The following is a 24,398-nucleotide window of genomic DNA, read 5'->3' as shown; positions in this document are numbered from 1 at the left end:
GGTACCTGGCATCCACCTGGTTTGCATGTCTGTTTTGAAGTTTACACAATAATCATTGCCCAATAACTATCTAAGACAATCGCTACATCAAAGTCGCCTATTCATAAAAACAAACCTCCGACAAAAATGGATACATGGCCTTATGACTGAATAGAACTCATGTTTCTCAGCAGAGTTCGTGAACTTAAAACCAAGTGAAAGTGTTCAAAGCATGAGAAAGTGAAATTAAAAACCATTGAAAATAAATGGATTTACAGTAATTTTTGGGGTGATAAAAATACAATGTTCAATGAAAATCGTTTAATTATATTCGATATATGCGATATATTAATATAAAAAGTATACTCAATATAAAGGAAAAAGGATTGTGTTCAACTATTTTGGTAGGGCTGCTAGACACTGCCATTCACGAGCGTGATCCCACTACTGCTCCACACGGGAAGTTTTGCCTGCTGTGTTTCCACCCTGGGCCGATTCGTCCCTCATTATACAACCTGGTCGTCCTAACCTCCGTCGGGTCGACCATATTGATGCCGAGCTTAGCATGGACGCCTGATCTCCATAGAAAGACAACTAACAGGACTCCCAACCTCAATCCGACCAACAACCCCGGCCTCCAAGTAACTGGATTACAGGCGCACGCCGCAACGCCCAGCCATTTACGCATGACATTTTAACGCTATTTATTGAATAGAAGACAGTGCCATCTACGATGAAATTAAAAACCATTGAAAATAAATGGATTTACAGTCATTTTTTGGGGGGTAAAAATACAATGTTCAATGAAAATCGTTGAATTATATTCGATATATGCGATATATTAATATAAAAAGTATACTCAATATAAAGGAAAAAGGATTGTGTTCAACTATTTTGGTAGGGCTGCTAGACGCTGCCATTCACGAGCGTGATCCCACAACTGCTCCACACGGGAAGTTTTGCCTGCTGTGTTTCCACCCTGGGCCGATTCGTCCCTCATTATACAACCTGGTCGTCCTAACCTCCGTCGGGTCGACCATATTGATGCCGAGCTTAGCATGGACGCCTGATCTCCATAGAAAGACAACTAACAGGACTCCCAACCTCAATCCGACCAACAACCCCGGCCTCCAAGTAACTGGATTACAGGCGCACGCCACAACGCCCAGCCATTTACGCATGACATTTTAACGCTATTTATTGAATAGAAGTCAGTGCCATCTAAGATGGTACCTGGCATCCACCTGGTTTGCATGTCTGTTTTGAAGTTTACACAATAATCATTGCCCAATAACTATCTAAGACAATCGCTACATCAAAGTCGCCTATTCATAAAAACAAACCTCCGACAAAAATGGATACATGGCCTTATGACTGAATAGAACTCATGTTTCTCAGCAGAGTTCGTGAACTTAAAACCAAGTGAAAGTGTTCAAAGCATGAGAAAGTGAAATTAAAAACCATTGAAAATAAATGGATTTACAGTAATTTTTGGGGTGATAAAAATACAATGTTCAATAAAAATCGTTGAATTATATTCGATATATGCGATATATTAATATAAAAAGTATACTCAATATAAAGGAAAAAAGGATTGTGTTCAACTATTTTGGTAGGGCTGCTAGACGCTGCCTATTCACGAGCGATCCCACTACTGCTCCACACGGAAACTTTTGCCTGCTGTGTTTCCACCCTGGGCCGATTCGTCCCTCATTATACAACCTGGTCGTCCTAACCTCCGTCGGGTCGACCATATTGATGCCGAGCTTAGCATGGACGCCTGATCTCCATAGAAAGACAACTAACAGGACTCCCAACCTCAACCCGTCCAACAACCCCGGCCTCCAAGTAACTAGATTACAGGCGCACGCCACAACGCCCAGCCATTTACGCATGACATTTTAACGCTATTTATTGAATAGAAGACAGTGCCATCTACGATTGAACCTGGCATCCAACTGGTTTGCATGTCTGTTTTGAAGTTTACACAATAATCATTGCCCAATAACTATCTAAGACAATCACTACATCAAAGTCGCCTATTCATAAATTAAAACAAACCTCCGACAAAAATGGATACATGGCCTTATGACTGAATAGAACTCATGTTTCTCAGCAAAGTTCGTGAACTTAAAACCAAGTGAAAGTGTTCAAAGCATGAGAAAGTGAAATTAAAAACCATTGAAAATAAATGGATTTACAGTCATTTTTTGGGGGGTAAAAATACAATGTTCAATGAAAATCGTTGAATTATATTCGATATATGCGATATATTAATATAAAAAGTATACTCAATATAAAGGAAAAAGGATTGTGTTCAACTATTTTGGTAGGGCTGCTAGACACTGCCATTCACGAGCGTGATCCTACTACTGCTCCACACGGGAAGTTTTGCCTGCTGTGTTTCCACCCTGGGCCGATTCGTCCCTCATTATACAACCTGGTCGTCCTAACCTCCGTCGGGTCGACCATATTGATGCCGAGCTTAGCATGGACGCCTGATCTCCATAGAAAGACAACTAACAGGACTCCCAACCTCAATCCGACCAACAACCCCGGCCTCCAAGTAACTGGATTACAGGCGCACGCCACAACGCCCAGCCATTTACGCATGACATTTTAACGCTATTTATTGAATAGAAGACAGTGCCATCTACGATGAAATTAAAAACCATTGAAAATAAATGGATTTACAGTCATTTTTTGGGGGGTAAAAATACAATGTTCAATGAAAATCGTTTAATTATATTCGATATATGCGATATATTAATATAAAAAGTATACTCAATATAAAGGAAAAAGGATTGTGTTCAACTATTTTGGTAGGGCTGCTAGACACTGCCATTCACGAGCGTGATCCCACTACTGCTCCACACGGGAAGTTTTGCCTGCTGTGTTTCCACCCTGGGCCGATTCGTTCCTCATTATACAACCTGGTCGTCCTAACCTCCGTCGGGTCGACCATATTGATGCCGAGCTTAGCATGGACGCCTGATCTCCATAGAAAGACAACTAACAGGACTCCCAACCTCAATCCGACCAACAACCCCGGCCTCCAAGTAACTGGATTACAGGCGCACGCCGCAACGCCCAGCCATTTACGCCTGACATTTTAACGCTATTTATTGAATAGAAGTCAGTGCCATCTAAGATGGTACCTGGCATCCACCTGGTTTGCATGTCTGTTTTGAAGTTTACACAATAATCATTGCCCAATAACTATCTAAGACAATCGCTACATCAAAGTCGCCTATTCATAAAAACAAACCTCCGACAAAAATGGATACATGGCCTTATGACTGAATAGAACTCATGTTTCTCAGCAGAGTTCGTGAACTTAAAACCAAGTGAAAGTGTTCAAAGCATGAGAAAGTGAAATTAAAAACCATTGAAAATAAATGGATTTACAGTCATTTTTTTGGGGGTAAAAATACAATGTTCAATGAAAATCGTTGAATTATATTCGATATATGCGATATATTAATATAAAAAGTATACTCAATATAAAGGAAAAAAGGATTGTGTTCAACTATTTTGGTAGGGCTGCTAGACGCTGCCTATTCACGAGCGCGATCCCACTACTGCTCCACACGGAAACTTTTGCCTGCTGTGTTTCCACCCTGGGCCGATTCGTCCCTCATTATACAACCTGGTCGTCCTAACCTCCGTCGGGTCGACTATATTGATGCCGAGCTTAGCATGGACGCCTGATCTCCATAGAAAGACAACTAACAGGACTCCCAACCTCAATCCGACCAACAACCCCGGCCTCCAAGTAACTGGATTACAGGCGCACGCCACAACGCCCAGCCATTTACGCATGACATTTTAACGCTATTTATTGAATAGAAGACAGTGCCATCTACGATGAAATTAAAAACCATTGAAAATAAATGGATTTACAGTCATTTTTTGGGGGGTAAAAATACAATGTTCAATGAAAATCGTTTAATTATATTCGATATATGCGATATATTAATATAAAAAGTATACTCAATATAAAGGAAAAAGGATTGTGTTCAACTATTTTGGTAGGGCTGCTAGACACTGCCATTCACGAGCGTGATCCCACTACTGCTCCACACGGGAAGTTTTGCCTGCTGTGTTTCCACCCTGGGCCGATTCGTCCCTCATTATACAACCTGGTCGTCCTAACCTCCGTCGGGTCGACCATATTGATGCCGAGCTTAGCATGGACGCCTGATCTCCATAGAAAGACAACTAACAGGACTCCCAACCTCAATCCGACCAACAACCCCGGCCTCCAAGTAACTGGATTACAGGCGCACGCCGCAACGCCCAGCCATTTACGCATGACATTTTAACGCTATTTATTGAATAGAAGACAGTGCCATCTACGATGAAATTAAAAACCATTGAAAATAAATGGATTTACAGTCATTTTTTGGGGGGTAAAAATACAATGTTCAATGAAAATCGTTGAATTATATTCGATATATGCGATATATTAATATAAAAAGTATACTCAATATAAAGGAAAAAGGATTGTGTTCAACTATTTTGGTAGGGCTGCTAGACGCTGCCTATTCACGAGCGTGATCCCACTACTGCTCCACACGGGAACTTTTGCTTGCTGTGTTTCCATCCTGGGCCGATTCGTCCCTCATTATACAACCTGGTCGTCCTAACCTCCGTCGGGTCGACCATATTGATGCCGAGCTTAGCATGGACGCCTGATCTCATTAGAAAGACCACTAACAGGACTCCCAACCTCAACCCGTCCAACAACCCCGGCCTCCAAGTAACTGGATTACAGGCGCACGCCACAACGCCCAGCCATTTACGCATGACATTTTAACGCCATTTATTGAATAGATGACAGTGCCATCTACGATGGTACCTGGCATCCAACTGGTTTGCATGTCTGTTTTGAAGTTTACACAATAATCATTGCCCAATAACTATCTAAGACAATCACTACATCAAAGTCGCCTATTCATAAAGTAAAACAAACCTCCGACAAAAATGGATACATGGCCTTATGACTGAATAGAACTCATGTTTCTCAGCAGAGTTCGTGAACTTAAAACCAAGTGAAAGTGTTCAAAGCATGAGAAAGTGAAATTAAAAACCATTGAAAATAAATGGATTTACAGTCATTTTTGGGGGGTAAAAATACAATGTTCAATGAAAATCGTTGAATTATATTCGATATATGCGATATATTAATATAAAAAGTATACTCAATATAAAGGAAAAAGGATTGTGTTCAACTATTTTGGTAGGGCTGCTAGACACTGCCATTCACGAGCGTGATCCCACAACTGCTCCACACGGGAAGTTTTGCCTGCTGTGTTTCCACCCTGGGCCGATTCGTCCCTCATTATACAACCTGGTCGTCCTAACCTCCGTCGGGTCGACCATATTGATGCCGAGCTTAGCATGGACGCCTGATCTCCATAGAAAGACAACTAACAGGACTCCCAACCTCAATCCGACCAACAACCCCGGCCTCCAAGTAACTGGATTACAGGCGCACGCCACAACGCCCAGCCATTTACGCCTGACATTTTAACGCTATTTATTGAATAGAAGTCAGTGCCATCTAAGATGGTACCTGGCATCCACCTGGTTTGCATGTCTGTTTTGAAGTTTACACAATAATCATTGCCCAATAACTATCTAAGACAATCGCTACATCAAAGTCGCCTATTCATAAAAACAAACCTCCGACAAAAATGGATACATGGCCTTATGACTGAATAGAACTCATGTTTCTCAGCAGAGTTTGTGAACTTAAAACCAAGTGAAAGTGTTCAAAGCATGAGAAAGTGAAATTAAAAACCATTGAAAATAAATGGATTTACAGTAATTTTTGGGGTGATAAAAATACAATGTTCAATAAAAATCGTTGAATTATATTCGATATATGCGATATATTAATATAAAAAGTATACTCAATATAAAGGAAAAAAGGATTGTGTTCAACTATTTTGGTAGGGCTGCTAGACGCTGCCTATTCACGAGCGATCCCACTACTGCTCCACACGGAAACTTTTGCCTGCTGTGTTTCCACCCTGGGCCGATTCGTCCCTCATTATACAACCTGGTCGTCCTAACCTCCGTCGGGTCGACCATATTGATGCCGAGCTTAGCATGGACGCCTGATCTCCATAGAAAGACAACTAACAGGACTCCCAACCTCAACCCGTCCAACAACCCCGGCCTCCAAGTAACTAGATTACAGGCGCACGCCACAACGCCCAGCCATTTACGCATGACATTTTAACGCTATTTATTGAATAGAAGACAGTGCCATCTACGATTGAACCTGGCATCCAACTGGTTTGCATGTCTGTTTTGAAGTTTACACAATAATCATTGCCCAATAACTATCTAAGACAATCACTACATCAAAGTCGCCTATTCATAAATTAAAACAAACCTCCGACAAAAATGGATACATGGCCTTATGACTGAATAGAACTCATGTTTCTCAGCAAAGTTCGTGAACTTAAAACCAAGTGAAAGTGTTCAAAGCATGAGAAAGTGAAATTAAAAACCATTGAAAATAAATGGATTTACAGTCATTTTTTGGGGGGTAAAAATACAATGTTCAATGAAAATCGTTGAATTATATTCGATATATGCGATATATTAATATAAAAAGTATACTCAATATAAAGGAAAAAGGATTGTGTTCAACTATTTTGGTAGGGCTGCTAGACACTGCCATTCACGAGCGTGATCCCACTACTGCTCCACACGGGAAGTTTTGCCTGCTGTGTTTCCACCCTGGGCCGATTCGTCCCTCATTATACAACCTGGTCGTCCTAACCTCCGTCGGGTCGACCATATTGATGCCGAGCTTAGCATGGACGCCTGATCTCCATAGAAAGACAACTAACAGGACTCCCAACCTCAATCCGACCAACAACCCCGGCCTCCAAGTAACTGGATTACAGGCGCACGCCACAACGCCCAGCCATTTACGCATGACATTTTAACGCTATTTATTGAATAGAAGACAGTGCCATCTACGATGAAATTAAAAACCATTGAAAATAAATGGATTTACAGTCATTTTTTGCGGGGTAAAAATACAATGTTCAATGAAAATCGTTTAATTATATTCGATATATGCGATATATTAATATAAAAAGTATACTCAATATAAAGGAAAAAGGATTGTGTTCAACTATTTTGGTAGGGCTGCTAGACACTGCCATTCACGAGCGTGATCCCACTACTGCTCCACACGGGAAGTTTTGCCTGCTGTGTTTCCACCCTGGGCCGATTCGTTCCTCATTATACAACCTGGTCGTCCTAACCTCCGTCGGGTCGACCATATTGATGCCGAGCTTAGCATGGACGCCTGATCTCCATAGAAAGACAACTAACAGGACTCCCAACCTCAATCCGACCAACAACCCCGGCCTCCAAGTAACTGGATTACAGGCGCACGCCGCAACGCCCAGCCATTTACGCCTGACATTTTAACGCTATTTATTGAATAGAAGTCAGTGCCATCTAAGATGGTACCTGGCATCCACCTGGTTTGCATGTCTGTTTTGAAGTTTACACAATAATCATTGCCCAATAACTATCTAAGACAATCGCTACATCAAAGTCGCCTATTCATAAAAACAAACCTCCGACAAAAATGGATACATGGCCTTATGACTGAATAGAACTCATGTTTCTCAGCAGAGTTCGTGAACTTAAAACCAAGTGAAAGTGTTCAAAGCATGAGAAAGTGAAATTAAAAACCATTGAAAATAAATGGATTTACAGTCATTTTTTTGGGGGTAAAAATACAATGTTCAATGAAAATCGTTGAATTATATTCGATATATGCGATATATTAATATAAAAAGTATACTCAATATAAAGGAAAAAAGGATTGTGTTCAACTATTTTGGTAGGGCTGCTAGACGCTGCCTATTCACGAGCGCGATCCCACTACTGCTCCACACGGAAACTTTTGCCTGCTGTGTTTCCACCCTGGGCCGATTCGTCCCTCATTATACAACCTGGTCGTCCTAACCTCCGTCGGGTCGACTATATTGATGCCGAGCTTAGCATGGACGCCTGATCTCCATAGAAAGACAACTAACAGGACTCCCAACCTCAATCCGACCAACAACCCCGGCCTCCAAGTAACTGGATTACAGGCGCACGCCACAACGCCCAGCCATTTACGCATGACATTTTAACGCTATTTATTGAATAGAAGTCAGTGCCATCTAAGATGGTACCTGGCATCCACCTGGTTTGCATGTCTGTTTTGAAGTTTACACAATAATCATTGCCCAATAACTATCTAAGACAATCGCTACATCAAAGTCGCCTATTCATAAAAACAAACCTCCGACAAAAATGGATACATGGCCTTATGACTGAATAGAACTCATGTTTCTCAGCAGAGTTCGTGAACTTAAAACCAAGTGAAAGTGTTCAAAGCATGAGAAAGTGAAATTAAAAACCATTGAAAATAAATGGATTTACAGTAATTTTTGGGGTGATAAAAATACAATGTTCAATGAAAATCGTTTAATTATATTCGATATATGCGATATATTAATATAAAAAGTATACTCAATATAAAGGAAAAAGGATTGTGTTCAACTATTTTGGTAGGGCTGCTAGACACTGCCATTCACGAGCGTGATCCCACTACTGCTCCACACGGGAAGTTTTGCCTGCTGTGTTTCCACCCTGGGCCGATTCGTCCCTCATTATACAACCTGGTCGTCCTAACCTCCGTCGGGTCGACCATATTGATGCCGAGCTTAGCATGGACGCCTGATCTCCATAGAAAGACAACTAACAGGACTCCCAACCTCAATCCGACCAACAACCCCGGCCTCCAAGTAACTGGATTACAGGCGCACGCCGCAACGCCCAGCCATTTACGCATGACATTTTAACGCTATTTATTGAATAGAAGACAGTGCCATCTACGATGAAATTAAAAACCATTGAAAATAAATGGATTTACAGTCATTTTTTGGGGGGTAAAAATACAATGTTCAAAGAAAATCGTTGAATTATATTCGATATATGCGATATATTAATATAAAAAGTATACTCAATATAAAGGAAAAAGGATTGTGTTCAACTATTTTGGTAGGGCTGCTAGACGCTGCCATTCACGAGCGTGATCCCACAACTGCTCCACACGGGAAGTTTTGCCTGCTGTGTTTCCACCCTGGGCCGATTCGTCCCTCATTATACAACCTGGTCGTCCTAACCTCCGTCGGGTCGACCATATTGATGCCGAGCTTAGCATGGACGCCTGATCTCCATAGAAAGACAACTAACAGGACTCCCAACCTCAATCCGACCAACAACCCCGGCCTCCAAGTAACTGGATTACAGGCGCACGCCACAACGCCCAGCCATTTACGCATGACATTTTAACGCTATTTATTGAATAGAAGTCAGTGCCATCTAAGATGGTACCTGGCATCCACCTGGTTTGCATGTCTGTTTTGAAGTTTACACAATAATCATTGCCCAATAACTATCTAAGACAATCGCTACATCAAAGTCGCCTATTCATAAAAACAAACCTCCGACAAAAATGGATACATGGCCTTATGACTGAATAGAACTCATGTTTCTCAGCAGAGTTCGTGAACTTAAAACCAAGTGAAAGTGTTCAAAGCATGAGAAAGTGAAATTAAAAACCATTGAAAATAAATGGATTTACAGTAATTTTTGGGGTGATAAAAATACAATGTTCAATAAAAATCGTTGAATTATATTCGATATATGCGATATATTAATATAAAAAGTATACTCAATATAAAGGAAAAAAGGATTGTGTTCAACTATTTTGGTAGGGCTGCTAGACGCTGCCTATTCACGAGCGATCCCACTACTGCTCCACACGGAAACTTTTGCCTGCTGTGTTTCCACCCTGGGCCGATTCGTCCCTCATTATACAACCTGGTCGTCCTAACCTCCGTCGGGTCGACCATATTGATGCCGAGCTTAGCATGGACGCCTGATCTCCATAGAAAGACAACTAACAGGACTCCCAACCTCAACCCGTCCAACAACCCCGGCCTCCAAGTAACTAGATTACAGGCGCACGCCACAACGCCCAGCCATTTACGCATGACATTTTAACGCTATTTATTGAATAGAAGACAGTGCCATCTACGATTGAACCTGGCATCCAACTGGTTTGCATGTCTGTTTTGAAGTTTACACAATAATCATTGCCCAATAACTATCTAAGACAATCACTACATCAAAGTCGCCTATTCATAAATTAAAACAAACCTCCGACAAAAATGGATACATGGCCTTATGACTGAATAGAACTCATGTTTCTCAGCAAAGTTCGTGAACTTAAAACCAAGTGAAAGTGTTCAAAGCATGAGAAAGTGAAATTAAAAACCATTGAAAATAAATGGATTTACAGTCATTTTTTGGGGGGTAAAAATACAATGTTCAATGAAAATCGTTGAATTATATTCGATATATGCGATATATTAATATAAAAAGTATACTCAATATAAAGGAAAAAGGATTGTGTTCAACTATTTTGGTAGGGCTGCTAGACACTGCCATTCACGAGCGTGATCCTACTACTGCTCCACACGGGAAGTTTTGCCTGCTGTGTTTCCACCCTGGGCCGATTCGTCCCTCATTATACAACCTGGTCGTCCTAACCTCCGTCGGGTCGACCATATTGATGCCGAGCTTAGCATGGACGCCTGATCTCCATAGAAAGACAACTAACAGGACTCCCAACCTCAATCCGACCAACAACCCCGGCCTCCAAGTAACTGGATTACAGGCGCACGCCACAACGCCCAGCCATTTACGCATGACATTTTAACGCTATTTATTGAATAGAAGACAGTGCCATCTACGATGAAATTAAAAACCATTGAAAATAAATGGATTTACAGTCATTTTTTGGGGGGTAAAAATACAATGTTCAATGAAAATCGTTTAATTATATTCGATATATGCGATATATTAATATAAAAAGTATACTCAATATAAAGGAAAAAGGATTGTGTTCAACTATTTTGGTAGGGCTGCTAGACACTGCCATTCACGAGCGTGATCCCACTACTGCTCCACACGGGAAGTTTTGCCTGCTGTGTTTCCACCCTGGGCCGATTCGTTCCTCATTATACAACCTGGTCGTCCTAACCTCCGTCGGGTCGACCATATTGATGCCGAGCTTAGCATGGACGCCTGATCTCCATAGAAAGACAACTAACAGGACTCCCAACCTCAATCCGACCAACAACCCCGGCCTCCAAGTAACTGGATTACAGGCGCACGCCGCAACGCCCAGCCATTTACGCCTGACATTTTAACGCTATTTATTGAATAGAAGTCAGTGCCATCTAAGATGGTACCTGGCATCCACCTGGTTTGCATGTCTGTTTTGAAGTTTACACAATAATCATTGCCCAATAACTATCTAAGACAATCGCTACATCAAAGTCGCCTATTCATAAAAACAAACCTCCGACAAAAATGGATACATGGCCTTATGACTGAATAGAACTCATGTTTCTCAGCAGAGTTCGTGAACTTAAAACCAAGTGAAAGTGTTCAAAGCATGAGAAAGTGAAATTAAAAACCATTGAAAATAAATGGATTTACAGTCATTTTTTTGGGGGTAAAAATACAATGTTCAATGAAAATCGTTGAATTATATTCGATATATGCGATATATTAATATAAAAAGTATACTCAATATAAAGGAAAAAGGATTGTGTTCAACTATTTTGGTAGGGCTGCTAGACGCTGCCTATTCACGAGCGATCCCACTACTGCTCCACACGGAAACTTTTGCCTGCTGTGTTTCCACCCTGGGCCGATTCGTCCCTCATTATACAACCTGGTCGTCCTAACCTCCGTCGGGTCGACCATATTGATGCCGAGCTTAGCATGGACGCCTGATCTCCATAGAAAGACAACTAACAGGACTCCCAACCTCAACCCGTCCAACAACCCCGGCCTCCAAGTAACTAGATTACAGGCGCACGCCACAACGCCCAGCCATTTACGCATGACATTTTAACGCTATTTATTGAATAGAAGACAGTGCCATCTACGATTGAACCTGGCATCCAACTGGTTTGCATGTCTGTTTTGAAGTTTACACAATAATCATTGCCCAATAACTATCTAAGACAATCACTACATCAAAGTCGCCTATTCATAAATTAAAACAAACCTCCGACAAAAATGGATACATGGCCTTATGACTGAATAGAACTCATGTTTCTCAGCAAAGTTCGTGAACTTAAAACCAAGTGAAAGTGTTCAAAGCATGAGAAAGTGAAATTAAAAACCATTGAAAATAAATGGATTTACAGTCATTTTTTGGGGGGTAAAAATACAATGTTCAATGAAAATCGTTGAATTATATTCGATATATGCGATATATTAATATAAAAAGTATACTCAATATAAAGGAAAAAGGATTGTGTTCAACTATTTTGGTAGGGCTGCTAGACACTGCCATTCACGAGCGTGATCCCACTACTGCTCCACACGGGAAGTTTTGCCTGCTGTGTTTCCACCCTGGGCCGATTCGTCCCTCATTATACAACCTGGTCGTCCTAACCTCCGTCGGGTCGACCATATTGATGCCGAGCTTAGCATGGACGCCTGATCTCCATAGAAAGACAACTAACAGGACTCCCAACCTCAATCCGACCAACAACCCCGGCCTCCAAGTAACTGGATTACAGGCGCACGCCACAACGCCCAGCCATTTACGCATGACATTTTAACGCTATTTATTGAATAGAAGACAGTGCCATCTACGATGAAATTAAAAACCATTGAAAATAAATGGATTTACAGTCATTTTTTGCGGGGTAAAAATACAATGTTCAATGAAAATCGTTTAATTATATTCGATATATGCGATATATTAATATAAAAAGTATACTCAATATAAAGGAAAAAGGATTGTGTTCAACTATTTTGGTAGGGCTGCTAGACACTGCCATTCACGAGCGTGATCCCACTACTGCTCCACACGGGAAGTTTTGCCTGCTGTGTTTCCACCCTGGGCCGATTCGTTCCTCATTATACAACCTGGTCGTCCTAACCTCCGTCGGGTCGACCATATTGATGCCGAGCTTAGCATGGACGCCTGATCTCCATAGAAAGACAACTAACAGGACTCCCAACCTCAATCCGACCAACAACCCCGGCCTCCAAGTAACTGGATTACAGGCGCACGCCGCAACGCCCAGCCATTTACGCCTGACATTTTAACGCTATTTATTGAATAGAAGTCAGTGCCATCTAAGATGGTACCTGGCATCCACCTGGTTTGCATGTCTGTTTTGAAGTTTACACAATAATCATTGCCCAATAACTATCTAAGACAATCACTACATCAAAGTCGCCTATTCATAAATTAAAACAAACCTCCGACAAAAATGGATACATGGCCTTATGACTGAATAGAACTCATGTTTCTCAGCAAAGTTCGTGAACTTAAAACCAAGTGAAAGTGTTCAAAGCATGAGAAAGTGAAATTAAAAACCATTGAAAATAAATGGATTTACAGTCATTTTTTGGGGGGTAAAAATACAATGTTCAATGAAAATCGTTGAATTATATTCGATATATGCGATATATTAATATAAAAAGTATACTCAATATAAAGGAAAAAGGATTGTGTTCAACTATTTTGGTAGGGCTGCTAGACACTGCCATTCACGAGCGTGATCCTACTACTGCTCCACACGGGAAGTTTTGCCTGCTGTGTTTCCACCCTGGGCCGATTCGTCCCTCATTATACAACCTGGTCGTCCTAACCTCCGTCGGGTCGACCATATTGATGCCGAGCTTAGCATGGACGCCTGATCTCCATAGAAAGACAACTAACAGGACTCCCAACCTCAATCCGACCAACAACCCCGGCCTCCAAGTAACTGGATTACAGGCGCACGCCACAACGCCCAGCCATTTACGCATGACATTTTAACGCTATTTATTGAATAGAAGACAGTGCCATCTACGATGAAATTAAAAACCATTGAAAATAAATGGATTTACAGTCATTTTTTGGGGGGTAAAAATACAATGTTCAATGAAAATCGTTTAATTATATTCGATATATGCGATATATTAATATAAAAAGTATACTCAATATAAAGGAAAAAGGATTGTGTTCAACTATTTTGGTAGGGCTGCTAGACACTGCCATTCACGAGCGTGATCCCACTACTGCTCCACACGGGAAGTTTTGCCTGCTGTGTTTCCACCCTGGGCCGATTCGTTCCTCATTATACAACCTGGTCGTCCTAACCTCCGTCGGGTCGACCATATTGATGCCGAGCTTAGCATGGACGCCTGATCTCCATAGAAAGACAACTAACAGGACTCCCAACCTCAATCCGACCAACAACCCCGGCCTCCAAGTAACTGGATTACAGGCGCACGCCGCAACGCCCAGCCATTTACGCCTGACATTTTAACGCTATTTATTGAATAGAAGTCAGTGCCATCTAAGATGGTACCTGGCATCCACCTGGTTTGCATGTCTGTTTTGAAGTTTACACAATAATCATTGCCCAATAACTATCTAAGACAATCGCTACATCAAAGTCGCCTATTCATAAAAACAAACCTCCGACAAAAATGGATACATGGCCTTATGACTGAATAGAACTCATGTTTCTCAGCAGAGTTCGTGAACTTAAAACCAAGTGAAAGTGTTCAAAGCATGAGAAAGTGAAATTAAAAACCATTGAAAATAAATGGATTTACAGTCAATATTTTGGGGGTAAAAATACAATGTTCAATGAAAATCGTTGAATTATATTCGATATATGCGATATATTAATATAAAAAGTATACTCAATATAAAGGAAAAAAGGATTGTGTTCAACTATTTTGGTAGGGCTGCTAGACGCTGCCTATTCACGAGCGCGATCCCACTACTGCTCCACACGGAAACTTTTGCCTGCTGTGTTTCCACCCTGGGCCGATTCGTCCCTCATTATACAACCTGGTCGTCCTAACCTCCGTCGGGTCGACTATATTGATGCCGAGCTTAGCATGGACGCCTGATCTCCATAGAAAGACAACTAACAGGACTCCCAACCTCAATCCGACCAACAACCCCGGCCTCCAAGTAACTGGATTACAGGCGCACGCCACAACGCCCAGCCATTTACGCATGACATTTTAACGCTATTTATTGAATAGAAGACAGTGCCATCTACGATGAAATTAAAAACCATTGAAAATAAATGGATTTACAGTCATTTTTTGGGGGGTAAAAATACAATGTTCAATGAAAATCGTTTAATTATATTCGATATATGCGATATATTAATATAAAAAGTATACTCAATATAAAGGAAAAAGGATTGTGTTCAACTATTTTGGTAGGGCTGCTAGACACTGCCATTCACGAGCGTGATCCCACTACTGCTCCACACGGGAAGTTTTGCCTGCTGTGTTTCCACCCTGGGCCGATTCGTCCCTCATTATACAACCTGGTCGTCCTAACCTCCGTCGGGTCGACCATATTGATGCCGAGCTTAGCATGGACGCCTGATCTCCATAGAAAGACAACTAACAGGACTCCCAACCTCAATCCGACCAACAACCCCGGCCTCCAAGTAACTGGATTACAGGCGCACGCCGCAACGCCCAGCCATTTACGCATGACATTTTAACGCTATTTATTGAATAGAAGACAGTGCCATCTACGATGAAATTAAAAACCATTGAAAATAAATGGATTTACAGTCATTTTTTGGGGGGTAAAAATACAATGTTCAATGAAAATCGTTGAATTATATTCGATATATGCGATATATTAATATAAAAAGTATACTCAATATAAAGGAAAAAGGATTGTGTTCAACTATTTTGGTAGGGCTGCTAGACGCTGCCTATTCACGAGCGTGATCCCACTACTGCTCCACACGGGAACTTTTGCTTGCTGTGTTTCCATCCTGGGCCGATTCGTCCCTCATTATACAACCTGGTCGTCCTAACCTCCGTCGGGTCGACCATATTGATGCCGAGCTTAGCATGGACGCCTGATCTCATTAGAAAGACCACTAACAGGACTCCCAACCTCAACCCGTCCAACAACCCCGGCCTCCAAGTAACTGGATTACAGGCGCACGCCACAACGCCCAGCCATTTACGCCTGACATTTTAACGCTATTTATTGAATAGAAGTCAGTGCCATCTAAGATGGTACCTGGCATCCACCTGGTTTGCATGTCTGTTTTGAAGTTTACACAATAATCATTGCCCAATAACTATCTAAGACAATCGCTACATCAAAGTCGCCTATTCATAAAAACAAACCTCCGACAAAAATGGATACATGGCCTTATGACTGAATAGAACTCATGTTTCTCAGCAGAGTTTGTGAACTTAAAACCAAGTGAAAGTGTTCAAAGCATGAGAAAGTGAAATTAAAAACCATTGAAAATAAATGGATTTACAGTAATTTTTGGGGTGATAAAAATACAATGTTCAATAAAAATCGTTGAATTATATTCGATATATGCGATATATTAATATAAAAAGTATACTCAATATAAAGGAAAAAAGGATTGTGTTCAACTATTTTGGTAGGGCTGCTAGACGCTGCCTATTCACGAGCGATCCCACTACTGCTCCACACGGAAACTTTTGCCTGCTGTGTTTCCACCCTGGGCCGATTCGTCCCTCATTATACAACCTGGTCGTCCTAACCTCCGTCGGGTCGACCATATTGATGCCGAGCTTAGCATGGACGCCTGATCTCCATAGAAAGACAACTAACAGGACTCCCAACCTCAACCCGTCCAACAACCCCGGCCTCCAAGTAACTAGATTACAGGCGCACGCCACAACGCCCAGCCATTTACGCATGACATTTTAACGCTATTTATTGAATAGAAGACAGTGCCATCTACGATTGAACCTGGCATCCAACTGGTTTGCATGTCTGTTTTGAAGTTTACACAATAATCATTGCCCAATAACTATCTAAGACAATCACTACATCAAAGTCGCCTATTCATAAATTAAAACAAACCTCCGACAAAAATGGATACATGGCCTTATGACTGAATAGAACTCATGTTTCTCAGCAAAGTTCGTGAACTTAAAACCAAGTGAAAGTGTTCAAAGCATGAGAAAGTGAAATTAAAAACCATTGAAAATAAATGGATTTACAGTCATTTTTTGGGGGGTAAAAATACAATGTTCAATGAAAATCGTTGAATTATATTCGATATATGCGATATATTAATATAAAAAGTATACTCAATATAAAGGAAAAAGGATTGTGTTCAACTATTTTGGTAGGGCTGCTAGACACTGCCATTCACGAGCGTGATCCCACTACTGCTCCACACGGGAAGTTTTGCCTGCTGTGTTTCCACCCTGGGCCGATTCGTCCCTCATTATACAACCTGGTCGTCCTAACCTCCGTCGGGTCGACCATATTGATGCCGAGCTTAGCATGGACGCCTGATCTCCATAGAAAGACAACTAACAGGACTCCCAACCTCAATCCGACCAACAACCCCGGCCTCCAAGTAACTGGATTACAGGCGCACGCCACAACGCCCAGCCATTTACGCATGATATTTTAACGCTATTTATTGAATAGAAGACAGTGCCATCTACGATGAAATTAAAAACCATTGAAAATAAATGGATTTACAGTCATTTTTTGGGGGGTAAAAATACAATGTTCAATGAAAATCGTTTAATTATATTCGATATATGCGATATATTAATATAAAAAGTATACTCAATATAAAGGAAAAAGGATTGTGTTCAACTATTTTGGTAGGGCTGCTAGACACTGCCATTCACGAGCGTGATCCCACTACTGCTCCACACGGGAAGTTTTGCCTGCTGTGTTTCCACCCTGGGCCGATTCGTTCCTCATTATACAACCTGGTCGTCCGAACCTCCGTCGGGTCGACCATATTGATGCCGAGCTTAGCATGGACGCCTGATCTCCATAGAAAGACAACTAACAGGACTCCCAAACTCAATCCGACCAACAACCCCGGCCTCCAAGTAACTGGATTACAGGCGCACGCCGCAACGCCCAGCCATTTACGCCTGACATTTTAACGCTATTTATTGAATAGAAGTCAGTGCCATCTAAGATGGTACCTGGCATCCACCTGGTTTGCATGTCTGTTTTGAAGTTTACACAATAATCATTGCCCAATAACTATCTAAGACAATCGCTACATCAAAGTCGCCTATTCATAAAAACAAACCTCCGACAAAACTGGATACATGGCCTTATGACTGAATAGAACTCATGTTTCTCAGCAGAGTTCGTGAACTTAAAACCAAGTGAAAGTGTTCAAAGCATGAGAAAGTGAAATTAAAAACCATTGAAAATAAATGGATTTACAGTAATTTTTGGGGTGATAAAAATACAATGTTCAATAAAAATCGTTGAATTATATTCGATATATGCGATATATTAATATAAAAAGTGTGCTCAATATAAAGGATTGTGTTCAACTATTTTGGTAGGGCTGCTAGACGCTGCCTATTCACGAGCGCGATCCCACTACTGCTCCACACGGAAACTTTTGCCTGCTGTGTTTCTACCCTGGGCCGATTCGTCCCTCATTATACAACCTGGTCGTCCTAACCTCCGTCGGGTCGACCATAGTGATGCCGAGCTTAGCATGGACGCCTGATCTACATAGAAAGACAACTAACAGGACTCCCAACCTCAACCCGTCCAACAACCCCAGCCTCCAAGTAACTGGATTACAGGCGCACGCCACAACGCCCAGCCATTTACGCATAACATTTTAACGCTATTTATTGAATAGAAGACAGTGCCATCTAAGATGGTACCTGGCATCCACCTGGTTTGCATGTCTGTTTTGAAGTTTACACAATAATCATTGCCCAATAACTATCTAAGACAATCGCTACATCAAAGTCGCCTATTCATAAAAACAAACCTCCGACAAAAATGGATACATGGCCTTATGACTGAATAGAACTCATGTTTCTCAGCAGAGTTCGTGAACTTAAAACCAAGTGAAAGTGTTCAAAGCATGAGAAAGTGAAATTAAAAACCATTGAAAATAAATGGATTTACAGTCATTTTTTTGGGGGTAAAAATACAATGTTCAATGAAAATCGTTGAATTATATTCGATATATGCGATATATTAATATAAAAAGTATACTCAATATAAAGGAAAAAGGATTGTGTTCAACTATTTTGGTAGGGCTGCTAAACGCTGCCTATTCACGAGCGCGATCCCACTACTGCTCCACACGGAAACTTTTTCCTGCTGTGTTTCCACCCTGGGCCGATTCGTCCCTCATTATACAACCTGGTCGTCCTAACCTCCGTCGGGTCGACCATATTGATGCCGAGCTTAGCATGGACGCCTGATCTCCATAGAAAGACAACTAACAGGACTCCCAACCTCAATCCGACCAACAACCCCGGCCTCCAAGTAACTGGATTACAGGCGCACGCCACAACGCCCAGCCATTTACGCCTGACATTTTAACGCTATTTATTGAATAGAAGTCAGTGCCATCTAAGATGGTACCTGGCATCCACCTGGTTTGCATGTCTGTTTTGAAGTTTACACAATAATCATTGCCCAATAACTATCTAAGACAATCGCTACATCAAAGTCGCCTATTCATAAAAACAAACCTCCGACAAAAATGGATACATGGCCTTATGACTGAATAGAACTCATGTTTCTCAGCAGAGTTCGTGAACTTAAAACCAAGTGAAAGTGTTCAAAGCATGAGAAAGTGAAATTAAAAACCATTGAAAATAAATGGATTTACAGTAATTTTTGGGGTGATAAAAATACAATGTTCAATAAAAATCGTTGAATTATATTCGATATATGCGATATATTAATATAAAAAGTATACTCAATATAAAGGAAAAAAGGATTGTGTTCAACTATTTTGGTAGGGCTGCTAGACGCTGCCTATTCACGAGCGATCCCACTACTGCTCCACACGGAAACTTTTGCCTGCTGTGTTTCCACCCTGGGCCGATTCGTCCCTCATTATACAACCTGGTCGTCCTAACCTCCGTCGGGTCGACCATATTGATGCCGAGCTTAGCATGGACGCCTGATCTCCATAGAAAGACAACTAACAGGACTCCCAACCTCAACCCGTCCAACAACCCCGGCCTCCAAGTAACTAGATTACAGGCGCACGCCACAACGCCCAGCCATTTACGCATGACATTTTAACGCTATTTATTGAATAGAAGACAGTGCCATCTACGATTGAACCTGGCATCCAACTGGTTTGCATGTCTGTTTTGAAGTTTACACAATAATCATTGCCCAATAACTATCTAAGACAATCACTACATCAAAGTCGCCTATTCATAAATTAAAACAAACCTCCGACAAAAATGGATACATGGCCTTATGACTGAATAGAACTCATGTTTCTCAGCAAAGTTCGTGAACTTAAAACCAAGTGAAAGTGTTCAAAGCATGAGAAAGTGAAATTAAAAACCATTGAAAATAAATGGATTTACAGTCATTTTTTGGGGGGTAAAAATACAATGTTCAATGAAAATCGTTGAATTATATTCGATATATGCGATATATTAATATAAAAAGTATACTCAATATAAAGGAAAAAGGATTGTGTTCAACTATTTTGGTAGGGCTGCTAGACACTGCCATTCACGAGCGTGATCCCACTACTGCTCCACACGGGAAGTTTTGCCTGCTGTGTTTCCACCCTGGGCCGATTCGTCCCTCATTATACAACCTGGTCGTCCTAACCTCCGTCGGGTCGACCATATTGATGCCGAGCTTAGCATGGACGCCTGATCTCCATAGAAAGACAACTAACAGGACTCCCAACCTCAATCCGACCAACAACCCCGGCCTCCAAGTAACTGGATTACAGGCGCACGCCACAACGCCCAGCCATTTACGCATGACATTTTAACGCTATTTATTGAATAGAAGACAGTGCCATCTACGATGAAACTAAAAACCATTGAAAATAAATGGATTTACAGTCATTTTTTGGGGGGTAAAAATACAATGTTCAATGAAAATCGTTTAATTATATTCGATATATGCGATATATTAATATAAAAAGTATACTCAATATAAAGGAAAAAGGATTGTGTTCAACTATTTTGGTAGGGCTGCTAGACACTGCCATTCACGAGCGTGATCCCACTACTGCTCCACACGGGAAGTTTTGCCTGCTGTGTTTCCACCCTGGGCCGATTCGTTCCTCATTATACAACCTGGTCGTCCTAACCTCCGTCGGGTCGACCATATTGATGCCGAGCTTAGCATGGACGCCTGATCTCCATAGAAAGACAACTAACAGGACTCCCAACCTCAATCCGACCAACAACCCCGGCCTCCAAGTAACTGGATTACAGGCGCACGCCGCAACGCCCAGCCATTTACGCCTGACATTTTAACGCTATTTATTGAATAGAAGTCAGTGCCATCTAAGATGGTACCTGGCATCCACCTGGTTTGCATGTCTGTTTTGAAGTTTACACAATAATCATTGCCCAATAACTATCTAAGACAATCGCTACATCAAAGTCGCCTATTCATAAAAACAAACCTCCGACAAAACTGGATACATGGCCTTATGACTGAATAGAACTCATGTTTCTCAGCAGAGTTCGTGAACTTAAAACCAAGTGAAAGTGTTCAAAGCATGAGAAAGTGAAATTAAAAACCATTGAAAATAAATGGATTTACAGTAATTTTTGGGGTGATAAAAATACAATGTTCAATAAAAATCGTTGAATTATATTCGATATATGCGATATATTAATATAAAAAGTATACTCAATATAAAGGAAAAAGGATCGTGTTCAACTATTTTGGTAGGGCTGCTAAACGCTGCCTATTCACGAGCGCGATCCCACTACTGCTACACACGGAAACTTTTTCCTGCTGTGTTTCCACCCTGGGCGATAAGTCCCTCATTATACAACCTGGTCGTCCGAACCTCCGTCGGGTCGACCATATTGATGCCGAGCTTAGCGTGGACGCCTGATCTCCATAGAAAGACAACTAACAGGACTCCCAACCTCAACCCGTCCAACAACCCCGACCTCCAAGTAACTGGATTACAGGCGCACGCCACAACGCCCAGCCACTTACGCATGACATTTTAACGCTATTTATTGAATAGAAGACAGTGCCATATACGATGGAACCTGGCATCCAACTGGTTTGCATGTCTGTTTTGAAGTTTACACAATAATCATTGCCCAATAACTATCTAAGACAATCACTACATCAAAGTCGCCTATTCATAAAAACAAACCTCCGACTAAAATGGATACATGGCCTTATGACTGAATAGAACTCATGTTTCTCAGCAGAGTTCGTGAACTTAAAACCAAGTGAAAGTGTTCAAAGCATAAGAAAGTGAAATTAAAATCCATAGAAAATAAATGGATTTACAGTAATTTTTGGGGTGATAAAAATACAATGTTCAATAAAAATCGTTGAATTATATTCGATATATGCGATATATTAATATAAAAAGTATACTCAATATAAAGGAAAAAAGGATTGTGTTCAACTATTTTGGTAGGGCTGCTAGACGCTGCCTATTCACGAGCGCGATCCCACTACTGCTCCACACGGAAACTTTTGCCTGCTGTGTTTCCACCCTGGGCCGATTCGTCCCTCATTATACAACCTGGTCGTCCTAACCTCCGTCTGGTCGACCATATTGATGCCGAGCTTAGCATGGACGCCTGATCTCCATAGAAAGACGACTAACAGGAATCCCAACCTAAACCCGTCCAACAACCCCGGCCTCCAAGTAACTGGATTACAGGCGCACGCCACAACGCCCAGCCATTTACGCATGACATTTTAACGCTATTTATTGAATAGAAGTCAGTGCCATCTAAGATGGTACCTGGCATCCACCTGGTTTGCATGTCTGTTTTGAAGTTTACACAATAATCATTGCCCAATAACTATCTAAGACAATCACTACATCAAAGTCGCCTATTCATAAAAACAAACCTCCGACAAAAATGGATACATGGCCTTATGACTGAATAGAACTCATGTTTCTCAGCAGAGTTCGTGAACTTAAAACCAAGTGAAAGTGTTCAAAGCATGAGAAAGTGAAATTAAAAACCATTGAAAATAAATGGATTTACAGTAATTTTTGGGGTGATAAAAATACAATGTTCAATAAAAATCGTTGAATTATATTCGATATATGCGATATATTAATATAAAAAGTATACTCAATATAAAGGATTGTGTTCAACTATTTTGGTAGGGCTGCTAGACGCTGCCTATTCACGAGCGCGATCCCACTACTGCTCCACACGGAAACTTTTGCCTGCTGTGTTTCCACCCTGGGCCGATTCGTCCCTCATTATACAACCTGGTCGTCCTAACCTCCGTCGGGTCGACCATATTGATGCCGAGCTTAGCATGGACGCCTGATCTCCATAGAAAGACAACTAACAGGACTCCCAACCTCAACCCGTCCAACAACCCCGACCTCAAGTAACTGGATTACAGGCGCACGCCACAACGCCCAGCCACTTACGCATGACATTTTAACGCTATTTATTGAATAGAAGACAGTGCCATCTACGATGGTACCTGGCATCCAACTGGTTTGCATGTCTGTTTTGAAGTTTACACAATAATCATTGCCCAATAACTATCTAAGACAATCACTACATCAAAGTCGCCTATTCATAAAAACAAACCTCCGACAAAAATGGATACATGGCCTTATGACTGAATAGAACTCATGTTTCTCAGCAGAGTTCGTGAACTTAAAACCAAGTGAAAGTGTTCAAAGCATGAGAAAGTGAAATTAAAATCCATAGAAAATAAATGGATTTACAGTAATTTTTGGGGTGATAAAAATACAATGTTCAATAAAAATCGTTGAATTATATTCGATATATGCGATATATTAATATAAAAAGTATACTCAATATAAAGGAAAAAAGGATTGTGTTCAACTATTTTGGTAGGGCTGCTAGACGCTGCCTATTCACGAGCGCGATCCCACTACTGCTCCACACGGAAACTTTTGCCTGCTGTGTTTCCACCCTGGGCCGATTCGTCCCTCATTATACAACCTGGTCGTCCTAACCTCCGTCGGGTCGACCATAGTGATGCCGAGCTTAGCATGGACGCCTGATCTACATAGAAAGACAACTAACAGGACTCCCAACCTCAACCCGTCCAACAACCCCAGCCTCCAAGTAACTGGATTACAGGCGCACGCCACAACGCCCAGCCATTTACGCATGACATTTTAACGCTATTTATTGAATAGAAGACAGTGCCATCTAAGATGGTACCTGGCATCCACCTGGTTTGCATGTCTGTTTTGAAGTTTACACAATAATCATTGCCCAATAACTATCTAAGACAATCGCTACATCAAAGTCGCCTATTCATAAAA

General features: G+C 41.4%; 38 non-coding genes across 38 annotated transcripts; all 38 read right to left on the bottom strand.

Annotated features, from left to right (window-relative positions):
• Positions 1-359: 359 nt before the first annotated feature.
• On the bottom strand, positions 360-656 carry LOC146730798 (signal recognition particle RNA). The gene has a single exon (XR_014927585.1).
• Positions 657-852: 196 nt separating this feature from the next.
• On the bottom strand, positions 853-1,149 carry LOC146730797 (signal recognition particle RNA). Its single transcript, XR_014927612.1, has one exon.
• Positions 1,150-1,567: 418 nt separating this feature from the next.
• Positions 1,568-1,863, bottom strand: LOC146730796 (signal recognition particle RNA). Its single transcript, XR_014927646.1, has one exon.
• Positions 1,864-2,284: 421 nt separating this feature from the next.
• On the bottom strand, positions 2,285-2,581 carry LOC146730795 (signal recognition particle RNA). Its single transcript, XR_014927536.1, has one exon.
• Positions 2,582-2,777: 196 nt separating this feature from the next.
• LOC146730794 (signal recognition particle RNA) lies at positions 2,778-3,074 on the bottom strand. The gene has a single exon (XR_014927569.1).
• Positions 3,075-3,492: 418 nt separating this feature from the next.
• LOC146730793 (signal recognition particle RNA) lies at positions 3,493-3,790 on the bottom strand. The gene has a single exon (XR_014927512.1).
• A 196-nt stretch (positions 3,791-3,986) lies between these two features.
• On the bottom strand, positions 3,987-4,283 carry LOC146730792 (signal recognition particle RNA). Its single transcript, XR_014927583.1, has one exon.
• A 196-nt stretch (positions 4,284-4,479) lies between these two features.
• LOC146730791 (signal recognition particle RNA) lies at positions 4,480-4,777 on the bottom strand. The gene has a single exon (XR_014927685.1).
• Positions 4,778-5,197: 420 nt separating this feature from the next.
• LOC146730790 (signal recognition particle RNA) lies at positions 5,198-5,494 on the bottom strand. Its single transcript, XR_014927622.1, has one exon.
• Positions 5,495-5,912: 418 nt separating this feature from the next.
• LOC146730789 (signal recognition particle RNA) lies at positions 5,913-6,208 on the bottom strand. The gene has a single exon (XR_014927645.1).
• A 421-nt stretch (positions 6,209-6,629) lies between these two features.
• Positions 6,630-6,926, bottom strand: LOC146730788 (signal recognition particle RNA). Its single transcript, XR_014927552.1, has one exon.
• A 196-nt stretch (positions 6,927-7,122) lies between these two features.
• LOC146730787 (signal recognition particle RNA) lies at positions 7,123-7,419 on the bottom strand. Its single transcript, XR_014927568.1, has one exon.
• A 418-nt stretch (positions 7,420-7,837) lies between these two features.
• LOC146730786 (signal recognition particle RNA) lies at positions 7,838-8,135 on the bottom strand. The gene has a single exon (XR_014927511.1).
• Positions 8,136-8,552: 417 nt separating this feature from the next.
• LOC146730785 (signal recognition particle RNA) lies at positions 8,553-8,849 on the bottom strand. The gene has a single exon (XR_014927582.1).
• A 196-nt stretch (positions 8,850-9,045) lies between these two features.
• Positions 9,046-9,342, bottom strand: LOC146730784 (signal recognition particle RNA). Its single transcript, XR_014927611.1, has one exon.
• A 418-nt stretch (positions 9,343-9,760) lies between these two features.
• On the bottom strand, positions 9,761-10,056 carry LOC146730783 (signal recognition particle RNA). The gene has a single exon (XR_014927644.1).
• Positions 10,057-10,477: 421 nt separating this feature from the next.
• Positions 10,478-10,774, bottom strand: LOC146730782 (signal recognition particle RNA). Its single transcript, XR_014927535.1, has one exon.
• Positions 10,775-10,970: 196 nt separating this feature from the next.
• LOC146730781 (signal recognition particle RNA) lies at positions 10,971-11,267 on the bottom strand. Its single transcript, XR_014927567.1, has one exon.
• A 417-nt stretch (positions 11,268-11,684) lies between these two features.
• Positions 11,685-11,980, bottom strand: LOC146730780 (signal recognition particle RNA). Its single transcript, XR_014927643.1, has one exon.
• A 421-nt stretch (positions 11,981-12,401) lies between these two features.
• Positions 12,402-12,698, bottom strand: LOC146730779 (signal recognition particle RNA). The gene has a single exon (XR_014927550.1).
• Positions 12,699-12,894: 196 nt separating this feature from the next.
• Positions 12,895-13,191, bottom strand: LOC146730778 (signal recognition particle RNA). Its single transcript, XR_014927566.1, has one exon.
• Positions 13,192-13,612: 421 nt separating this feature from the next.
• Positions 13,613-13,909, bottom strand: LOC146730777 (signal recognition particle RNA). The gene has a single exon (XR_014927534.1).
• A 196-nt stretch (positions 13,910-14,105) lies between these two features.
• Positions 14,106-14,402, bottom strand: LOC146730776 (signal recognition particle RNA). Its single transcript, XR_014927565.1, has one exon.
• Positions 14,403-14,820: 418 nt separating this feature from the next.
• On the bottom strand, positions 14,821-15,118 carry LOC146730775 (signal recognition particle RNA). The gene has a single exon (XR_014927510.1).
• Positions 15,119-15,314: 196 nt separating this feature from the next.
• Positions 15,315-15,611, bottom strand: LOC146730774 (signal recognition particle RNA). The gene has a single exon (XR_014927581.1).
• Positions 15,612-15,807: 196 nt separating this feature from the next.
• On the bottom strand, positions 15,808-16,105 carry LOC146730773 (signal recognition particle RNA). Its single transcript, XR_014927684.1, has one exon.
• A 418-nt stretch (positions 16,106-16,523) lies between these two features.
• On the bottom strand, positions 16,524-16,819 carry LOC146730772 (signal recognition particle RNA). Its single transcript, XR_014927642.1, has one exon.
• A 421-nt stretch (positions 16,820-17,240) lies between these two features.
• On the bottom strand, positions 17,241-17,537 carry LOC146730771 (signal recognition particle RNA). The gene has a single exon (XR_014927549.1).
• A 196-nt stretch (positions 17,538-17,733) lies between these two features.
• LOC146730770 (signal recognition particle RNA) lies at positions 17,734-18,030 on the bottom strand. The gene has a single exon (XR_014927652.1).
• Positions 18,031-18,440: 410 nt separating this feature from the next.
• Positions 18,441-18,738, bottom strand: LOC146730769 (signal recognition particle RNA). The gene has a single exon (XR_014927557.1).
• A 417-nt stretch (positions 18,739-19,155) lies between these two features.
• On the bottom strand, positions 19,156-19,453 carry LOC146730768 (signal recognition particle RNA). Its single transcript, XR_014927521.1, has one exon.
• Positions 19,454-19,871: 418 nt separating this feature from the next.
• On the bottom strand, positions 19,872-20,167 carry LOC146730767 (signal recognition particle RNA). Its single transcript, XR_014927641.1, has one exon.
• A 421-nt stretch (positions 20,168-20,588) lies between these two features.
• Positions 20,589-20,885, bottom strand: LOC146730766 (signal recognition particle RNA). The gene has a single exon (XR_014927548.1).
• Positions 20,886-21,081: 196 nt separating this feature from the next.
• LOC146730765 (signal recognition particle RNA) lies at positions 21,082-21,378 on the bottom strand. The gene has a single exon (XR_014927564.1).
• A 417-nt stretch (positions 21,379-21,795) lies between these two features.
• On the bottom strand, positions 21,796-22,092 carry LOC146730764 (signal recognition particle RNA). The gene has a single exon (XR_014927727.1).
• A 418-nt stretch (positions 22,093-22,510) lies between these two features.
• Positions 22,511-22,808, bottom strand: LOC146730763 (signal recognition particle RNA). Its single transcript, XR_014927749.1, has one exon.
• A 410-nt stretch (positions 22,809-23,218) lies between these two features.
• LOC146730762 (signal recognition particle RNA) lies at positions 23,219-23,515 on the bottom strand. Its single transcript, XR_014927649.1, has one exon.
• Positions 23,516-23,933: 418 nt separating this feature from the next.
• Positions 23,934-24,231, bottom strand: LOC146730761 (signal recognition particle RNA). Its single transcript, XR_014927505.1, has one exon.
• Positions 24,232-24,398: the final 167 nt, after the last annotated feature.

This window comes from Saccoglossus kowalevskii, chromosome 19 (genome assembly GCF_978046115.1).
Source record: "Saccoglossus kowalevskii chromosome 19, keSacKowa6.1, whole genome shotgun sequence".
Taxonomy (NCBI): domain Eukaryota; kingdom Metazoa; phylum Hemichordata; class Enteropneusta; family Harrimaniidae; genus Saccoglossus; species Saccoglossus kowalevskii.
This window is presented reverse-complemented; position numbering and strand designations above follow the sequence as displayed.